Source organism: Equus przewalskii, chromosome 2 (genome assembly GCF_037783145.1).
Source record: "Equus przewalskii isolate Varuska chromosome 2, EquPr2, whole genome shotgun sequence".
In the NCBI taxonomy this organism is placed as follows: domain Eukaryota; kingdom Metazoa; phylum Chordata; class Mammalia; order Perissodactyla; family Equidae; genus Equus; species Equus przewalskii.
The window spans coordinates 27,570,107-27,578,975 of NC_091832.1; positions in this window are offsets into that span (position 1 = coordinate 27,570,107).

Here is an 8,869-nt window from a genome sequence, read left to right on the forward strand (position 1 = left end):
GAGCTGTAGTCAGCCTCGGGCGAATGTTGCAAACTTTTGCAAAAGGGTTTAGTCAGATTGTTGGCAATACCCGACGAGAGTGACAGCCCGGAGAGTCATTAGAGCTGTGTGATGAAACGGGACTTCACCAGGATGGGCCGGAGAGCCGGGTGTGGAAATCCCTCGCAAGTGTGTTCCTCAGCTTTTCAGGTCCTGGAGGGACTGGCTAGGGTTAGGAGAGGTGGTGCTAATTATAGAGCTGAACGCCAAATCTTTGGAGATCTGAAGGCAGAGCCCGTTCCTCTGGCCTCCGGGAGGGCTCCACTTTCAAATGTACCAGACACAGGGAATCCACCTTATTTGTGGAGTCTCAGGAAAGGCCTCATTCATTGAAATGTCCTTGGCAACCTCATGTCTAACCTCAATCCCTGTTGCTGCGGTTTACCCACTTCTGCTCCCTTGAGCCCTCCCTGCCACCCCCCACCCGCTTCTAGACAGAAACTTTATGACAAGATGTTCCACTGGGTCTTTTCTCAGCTCTCTGTCTGGCCACTCCTTCTCTGACTCCTCTTTCTCCTCTCACCTCCTGGAAGGTGGGTGTTCCCCTAGTTTCTGTTTTTATCCCTCCTGTCTCCAGACATACTCATCCCTGATCTCATCCATTTCCTGGCCTTCAGCTCTCCATTTGGGAGTAAGTAGCCTCAGCCAGCACCTTAAAGCTGACTTCGTCTTCTCCTGTCCTCTTCCCACAGCCTCTTCCTCAACAGTTTTTCTTCAGAGCTGTACTCTTTGTTTCCATTTTAAAGTCACTGTTTACTCTGGATAGAGAATACTGGTAGGAACAGGGGTGAACTGGATGACCTCCGAGGTTCCCTCTGAGACTTTCTGAGTTTAGGCTTCCAATTCCAAAGACGGCCCTCAGACTTGCTCTCCGGCCTCCAGCCTTTTGGGTGAAGGAAGTTAATCTCACCCTCTGCTGAGCACCCAAGGCAGTGGGCAGGGGCTCTATTATAACACTTCTCGCACTCTACCTTGTATTGCAATTTTCTGTGTACATGTCTTATCTGACTCTTTTGATTATAAGCCCTTCGAGGGCAGGGTCCATATCTTGACATCTTTGTCTTCTGCCATATGCCACCTAGCACCATGTCCTGCCAATAATATGCCCTTGGTGACTGAATCCTCCTTTGAATTGAATTCCCCTCTAAATCACCCTATGTCAGATTCAGATTTCATTTTAAAAATCTACTCTGTAATGTCAATGTTTAGATCAAAAAACTTTACTGGTATTTTATCAGCTACAGAATAAAGTGGAAACCCCTCGGTTGACATTCAATATCTGCCAAGATCTGCCTCAACTATCTGTTCCAGTCTTATCACCTGCCACATCCATGTTCCTTGTTTGGCCTCTAACCCTTTCTTCCAGTAATTGTCTCTGCAAATCTCTGCCCACTGAAATCCTACCCAGCATTCAATGACTTCAAAATGCCACTTCCTATGGAAAGTGTCGCTTCTTCAGCTCAGCTGAAAATAATCTCTCCCACTCAACTCCTTATCACATTGTTTCTACGTTTTTATACCGCTGGTCTTCAAATTTGATGCAGCCTTGTTATCACGTCTGCATGACTTAGGCCTTCCCTCCAACTAACAATGAAACATGTTTTCTACCACTTTTGCAAAGTGAGGAAACTTGAGCTTAGAAAGGTAAAACTTCCTGTCGAGGTCATCTAATATCTCCTTTTGACTGCACCAGGCTGTGTCAGAGCTCCTTGAAGGCAGGAACTGTGTCTAATTGTCTCTGTATTCCCCTCTGGCACATAGTGAGTCCTCAGGAAATATTTTTGAATAAATTAATATGTTACTCTCCTCCATAGAATAACCCTTTAGAATCTTCAAGGAAGCAATTAAATCATTCTCAAGGCCTCACTTACAAAGTTAGTATTTTGTGAAAAGGAAAAGCAAGACATATTGTAAATTGAATGAACTTTTGTGACCTTAATCTCCAAGGAAGGAAAAGCTCGAAAGAGACATAGTTATTACTGTTTACTGAACGCCAACAATAGTCTAGGACACTTCGGTTACTCATGTAACTCTCACCACAACGTCTCCAGGTAGGCATTGTGCCCCATTTGACAGATGAGGAAACTGAGGTTTAAGAGGTGTGTTGGCCAAGGTCAGACAACCTAGTAATATACTGAGTAAGGATTCAAACCCAGGCAGGCATCACTCCAAAGCAGAAACTCCAGTGCACCACTGAGGAGAGAAGGACCTGAATATGTAAGAAGCAGGCTGGCACAAGACACTGATGTGTACAGAATTCCAATATATTAATTGGGAGTGAGAAATATAATTGTCAAGTGGCCCATAATTGATGGGTCAGCACATCCCTCTTTATAAGGGAGCCTCCATTAAAAAGACAAGTTACCATCTAAAGGTGGCCAGGGCAGCTGGAATCTGAGTAAAAGGAACCAGTGAAAAGATGAATCATTGAACTGGCTCCCCTGAGAGCAAAGCTGCTGGTCAGGACTCCAGCTCCCTCCCTCTCTCTTTCACTCTGTAAACATTTATTGACCATCTAGTGTGTACCAAGCACTATGCTGGGTTCTGGAAATCCAGCTTCGGTGAAGCTTCCAGATGGCCCCGTGACACTGGCTGGGCTTATTTCTCCCCTCCCCACCTCCCCCACGCCTTGTATTTTTGGTTCAGCGAAGATCTCCACCTCCTGTTGCCATACTCTCTCAACTCTTGCATCAGCTAGGCTGAAGCCACTGATTGGCCAATGCTTTTCTCACTCCTCAATGACATTCCAGTCCTGAAGATACCTCTAGATTGGATTTGAAACCTTGTTGTGGTTTCCTCAGCTTCAGACCCTTTCACAGATTTTAACCCTAATGGGATTCTTATCTGTTCTGTATTTGTTCTTCCTGAATTCACTTTCTAATCTCAAATTCTAGGATGCCTTTACTGTAATAGCTTAGTACCCCAACTATACTTGGGGCTGTGATTTTATCACCTCAGATGTAATTTTCTGAGCTCTCATTGTTCTCTCCACACTGCCCCCTCCCATCTCAGAATACAATTCCTGCCTTGGGGGAGCTTTCAGGAAAGCAGCCCAACTCCCACTGGTTTGATTAAGCCAAAGCCGACTCACTCTCCGTGGTCATTCACACATGCATTCTTTTAATTACTACTCATTAAGCAGGCATTGTGCTAGATGCTGAGGGAGGTCCTCAGGCTCCCGTGCTGTCAAGTCACACAATCAAAATTGAAATCGTCCCCTGGAGTTGTGCGTTAGGGGGCAAGACAACCACAGACTCTCGGAAACAGAGCCAACTGTCTGCTCAGAGCACTGCCCAGGAGTCAGGCAACTAGGTTGCTAGTTTTTAGGTATGTGACCCAAAGTGAATTTTTTTTTTCCAGCTCTTAGAAGCCAAATAGAAAGTAGCTCTAACCCACCAGAGACACTGTGGAGAGGACTGGAGTGGGCAAGGCATATAATTCGGTCTCATCGATTGTGTTCTGAGGACAAAAATCTTCAGGTTTCATACAGCTCACTTCTCTTAATAAATAAAATACGAAAACGGACGAGCTGGGTGCTTTTAGATGATTCGCTAAGAATTCCAGTTTGGTTTTGTCGGCTAAGCGAGGCCTCAGCGCCCCCTGCAGGCAGGACCCTGCCACAGCTCAGGACGGACCGGGAAAAAAGGTGGATTGAAGGCGACCCCAAACCGTTTTCAGTTTATGGGAGTGTCAGGTTCCATGTTCCCGCCTGAAGGTCCACAAAAGAGGCCAGGCAACAGCTGAGTAAAGATCCTGTGGTTGCTGAGGATTCCCCTGAGGGACCAGACTCCCAAAAAACCTCCCAGCCTGGATGCACGTCCCGTTGTTCTGGCTTACTCCCTCATCTTACAGGCAGGAAGCCTGAGGTCAGAGAGAGAAAGGCGTTTGCCCAAGGCCCCCCAGAAAGTTGGCCACAGAGTGGAGACTAGGACTTCGGATCCAGGCCCCCAGTCTAGGGTCACTTGCACGTTAAAAGGTTGCCCAAGGAGCGTTACACTTCCAGAAAGAACAACTCTCTTTGCTCTGGTGTTCTCCTCTCCCTCTTTCCCTCTCTCCTCCGCTCCTAGAGGCCCCATACATCCCATTCTCAGAAAACCACCCTGAGACCTGGCCCTGGAGCAACGCCCCGGGCCCTTGCCACCACGCTGTCCCGCCTCTTCCTACCCGCCCAAAGACTTCCTTTCTCTTCCCCAGTCCCCCAAAAAGCTGGACTTGGAATCAGACTATCGGAGTTTAAGGTCCCAGTTCTAACCCTTTTTTTAGCTGTGTGAGCCTGGGCAAGTCACTTCACCTCTCTGAACCTCAGTTTCCTGCTGTGTAAAATTCGGCGATAAATTTGACCACAGAGCTGTTGTGACGACGAGAGCTAATGCATGCAAATCCCTCAATAAGGCTTGATGCAGATTAAGTGCTCAATAAGCTGTAATTACCATTTATATGGTTACTGTTGTTCTTATTTTAAAGTGTCTAGCTCAGTGACTGGCAGAAGAAGAAAGGTGGTTATAACCATTAATATTTAAAAGTTTGGAGGCCGGAGCCCGGCATTTAGCAGGAACTGAATAAACGGTGGTTAGTATTGTTGCTTTTTCGACCCAAGGGCGCCCAGCACACTTGCAGTCCAAAAGTCTCCCCGAGCGAAAGCCGCAGCGCTCACTTCTTTTTGCTCAGCAACAGGCTCCTCATACGTAAGCCGCGGCCAATGAGCAGGGAGATGGGCGGGGCTACCTGACAGCCAATAGCAGCCCCCAGATGCGCGCAGGATAGGCCCAGACCGGTTTCCAGGCCGGTTAGGGAAGCTAAATGCGGAGGCTGTTTCCCGGGCAGGGAGTGTCTCCAAATTCCCCTGGCTCTGCCTACCAGCCGGGCTCTGATTGGTGCGGACCCTGGAGGCCCGCCCCTCCCTCCTCCCGGCCCCGCCTTCGCGGGAGAGGGCCAAGGAGACACCGTCTGGTTTCCGTTTCCCTTTTTCGTCTTTGCTTTTCTTCTTTTTAAAATGTTCGGTTTTAGTTTCTGTTTTTCCTTTGCAAATTATAAGTGAGATATATTATTGCAGGAAATTTGGAAAATACAGAAAAGTATAAAGGTAAAAAAGAACCTGAAGTTATAGTTTCCCCTTTTGTGTTTTTAAAATGTTTTTCAGCCTTTCTGCCCTAAGCTGGTAGTATTCCTGTTCGTTGTTCTGTTGTTGTAAAACCAGACAACTGGAAGCGACCAAAATGCCCGTGAAAGGAGACTGGTTAAAATAATAAACAGATTCGTCCACACCATGAAACATCACGCAGTAAAGAAACAGAAGGAGGGAGCTCTGCGTGCTCTACGTGAAACGAAAAGATGTGCAGGATTTAATACTAGGTCAAAACAAAAAAACAAGTTGCACAATGATACATATAGAATGATCTCATAGGTGTGTACGTGATTACACAGAGGCAACGAAAGTCTGGGAAAACGTGCAGTTTGCAACAAACTGTTAGCATCCGGTTACCTCTGAGGTGGAGGGGGAATAGAAAAACTATGACTCTTTCTACACTTCTTTAGTAATTGTTTAAAAGCCAAGATGCATTACGTTTGTAACAAAAAAATATCCTTTTAGGGGGCCGGCCGGTGGCCAAGTGGTTAAGTTGGCCGGCCCAGCTGCGGCAGCCCAGGGTTTCGCCAGTTTGCGTGCACACGCTCGTCAGGCCACGCTGAGGTGGTGTCCGACGTGCCACAACTACAAGGACCCACAACTAAAAATACAACTATGTACGGGGGGGATTTGGGGAGAAAAAGCAGAAAAGAGAAAAAAAAGGGAGTAGGGGGAAAAAACCTCCTAATCCCACTACCAAGAGAGAACCAATGTTAACGTGTGGGTTATTTTTTGCATACATTTATTTATTATATGTTATATATTACTATTATATATTTATTCGGTTTTTAACATGCTTATGTTTATGGTATATGAAAATATAGGATTGTATAGCCTATTTTTTCCACTTACATGTCATGATAATTTTCATATTAAATATTCCTTAAACATAATTTTTTCTGGTTTTATTGAGAAATAATTGACATATTCATAATATTAAAGGTTGCAGAATGTTCATGTGTGATATAATTTGTTCATTAATTCCTATTGCTGGAAATTTAGGGTTTTCTTTTACTATTACACATTAAGATGAGCTAAAACTCTTACATAAAAAATACTGCATTATATCCCTGATTAGTTCCTTAGGTTAAATTTCTAGAAGCAAATTCATGAGTCAAAGGCTATGAACAAACAGATTGAAGACTCTTGTTCCTAATTGTGAAAACTTCTAAAAGGTTATTTCTGTGAGTATGATTGATGCCTATCTTAGTTAGCTTGGGGGGCCATGACAAAATACCGTAGACTGGGTAACTTAAACAGCAGAAATTGATTTTTTCACAGTTCTGGAGGCTGGAAGTCCAGGATCAGGGTGCCAGCATGGTCGCGCGCTGTGAGAGCTCTCTTCCTAGCTTGGAGACGGCTGCCTTCTTCCTGTGCTAGAAGCCAGCTCTCTGGAGTCTCTTTATATAAGGGCACTAATTCCATCACAAGGGCCCCACTCTCATGACCTCATCTAAACCTAGTTGCCTCCCAGAGGCCTCATCTCCAAATACCATCCCACTGGAGGTTAGGGCTTCAACATAGGAATGGGGGCGGGGGCACAATTCAGTCCATAGCAATGCCTGTGATGGGCCTGGTGCTGTGCTTTGGGCAGGGTACAGAGCTGAATAATGTCCAAAATCAAGCTGCCAGAGTTGAACAGGTGAGGAAGATGGAAGCAAATATATACACGTAGATCAGATAAGCAAAGACATCTGAAAATAGTCTGACCAAGTCACAATGGACAGAAAACTCTTCATGGCTCTCATTGTCCAGGTTATGTTTGGATATGCAGTAGGTCATATTTGATTTGCTAGTAGATATTGCTCAGTCCTCAAGGTTTGAAAAAATGGAATAAGTTGTTAAGATTTAAAAATTACCAGGCCGACTCCATGGCATAGTGGTTAAGTTTGATACACTCTGCTTCAGCAGCCTGGCTTTGTGAGTTCAGATCCCAGGCATGGACCTACATGACTCATCAGCCATGCTATGGCGGCGACTCACATACAAAATGGAGGAAGGTTGGCACAGGTGTTAGCTCAGGGCTAATCTTCCTCAAGCAAAAAAGGACGAAGATTGGCAATAGATGTTAGTTCAGGGTGAATCTTCCTCAGCAAAAAAAAAAAAAAAAAAAAAAGAGGAAAAAGAGGAGATTTCACATAAAATCCCGAGTTTGTGAATTCTCTTAGAAAAGAGGAAGATGTGTTAACACTGGGTCTGCATTCCTGGGGCCATTGATGGGAATAAGTAGCTGGGTTTTCTTCTCAAGTTCTCAGTTCCCATAACAATAATACACAGAGCACTTGACTTATTTACATTGCCTACCTGGCCTCTGTAGGAACCTGAGTTTGAAACCTCTGATCAGGGTCAAGATTCCTTAACCTGGCATTCAAAGCCCTATGATGGTCCTGTGCCTTCCCTTTCATCTTTGCTTCCTTCTACTCTTGCTCATTCTTGCTCAAACATGCCCTTGCTCAAGTTCAAAGTGTAAGGCAGTGGCAGAATGGGGATTAGAACCAGGGTTTCTCATCTCATTACCCAGGGTCTTTTAACCGTATTTGGCTTTTCACTCATTAACTTGAGGTGTTTGTTTTTCTTCATAAGACTAGGCCAAAGTCAGCCAATTAGCATACAACCAGATGGAATGTAATATGCAGAGATGGAAATTTTGCTACCGGTTGTGCGCTCTCACCAGCTCTCGCTCCGCTCGCTCACTCTGCTCCCGCTATCCTGGCTACTTCTGCAGTTCTTTGACCGTGTAAGCCACTCGCATCTCGGGGTCTTTGCCTTTGCTGTTAGACTTCAGCTTGACATGCTCAGTGTCTTCATAGCTCACGTTAGTATATTCTTTAGGCCTATCCTGTGTCAGCTCACTCTGTAAGGTGACAACCTTGTCAGATCACTCTATATAGAATAGCTCACCTCCAGCCCCTTTGTGTCCCCTTCCCCTGCTTTATTTCTTCCACCTAACATATCTACTTGTTTATTTTTTGCCTCCTTCACGTTATGGAAGCTCCATGAAGGCAAGATTTTGTTTGGTTTTCTATTGTATTATGCGGCACATAGTGTGTTGTTGATAGTGCCACCGAGTCAATTGCAGTTCCTAGCGGCTCTGTGTCCAGCAGAATGGAACCCTGCCTGGTGTTTTTGTGCCATCCTCTCATCTTCCTGTGCTATAGCAGACAAGGCTTCGCTGCTACTCATAGGGTTTTCATCGTCAATTTTTTCTGAAGTGAGTGGCCAGGTCCTTCCTCCTAGTCTGTTTTAGTCTGGAAGCTCTGCTGAAACCTGTCCACCATGGGACCCTGCCAGTATTTGACATACCAGTGGCGTAGCTTTCAGGCTTTCAGCAACATGCAGCCGCCATAATGTGACAACTGACAGATGAGTGGTGTGGTTCCCTAATGGGGAAGAGAACCCAGGTCACAGCAGTGAGAGCACTGGATCTTAACCACTAGACCATGAGGGTTGGCCTTGGCACATAGTAGGCATTTAATAAATTAATGAGTAAATAAATGAATTATATACTCCTGAGGAGTCCTGCCTCTTTCGCAGACCATGTGATTTTCAGTTCCTTGCATCTTTCTCTCAAGAGTTAACTAGCTTTAGGTTTCTTGGGCTATAGATATAGAGAATGGGATGAGAAACTTAGAGGCACCAACTAGAGGAAAATGTCCAACAACTTTAGAAAACTGATGGCAATGCCAGAATCTTCTGGCCTCAGTC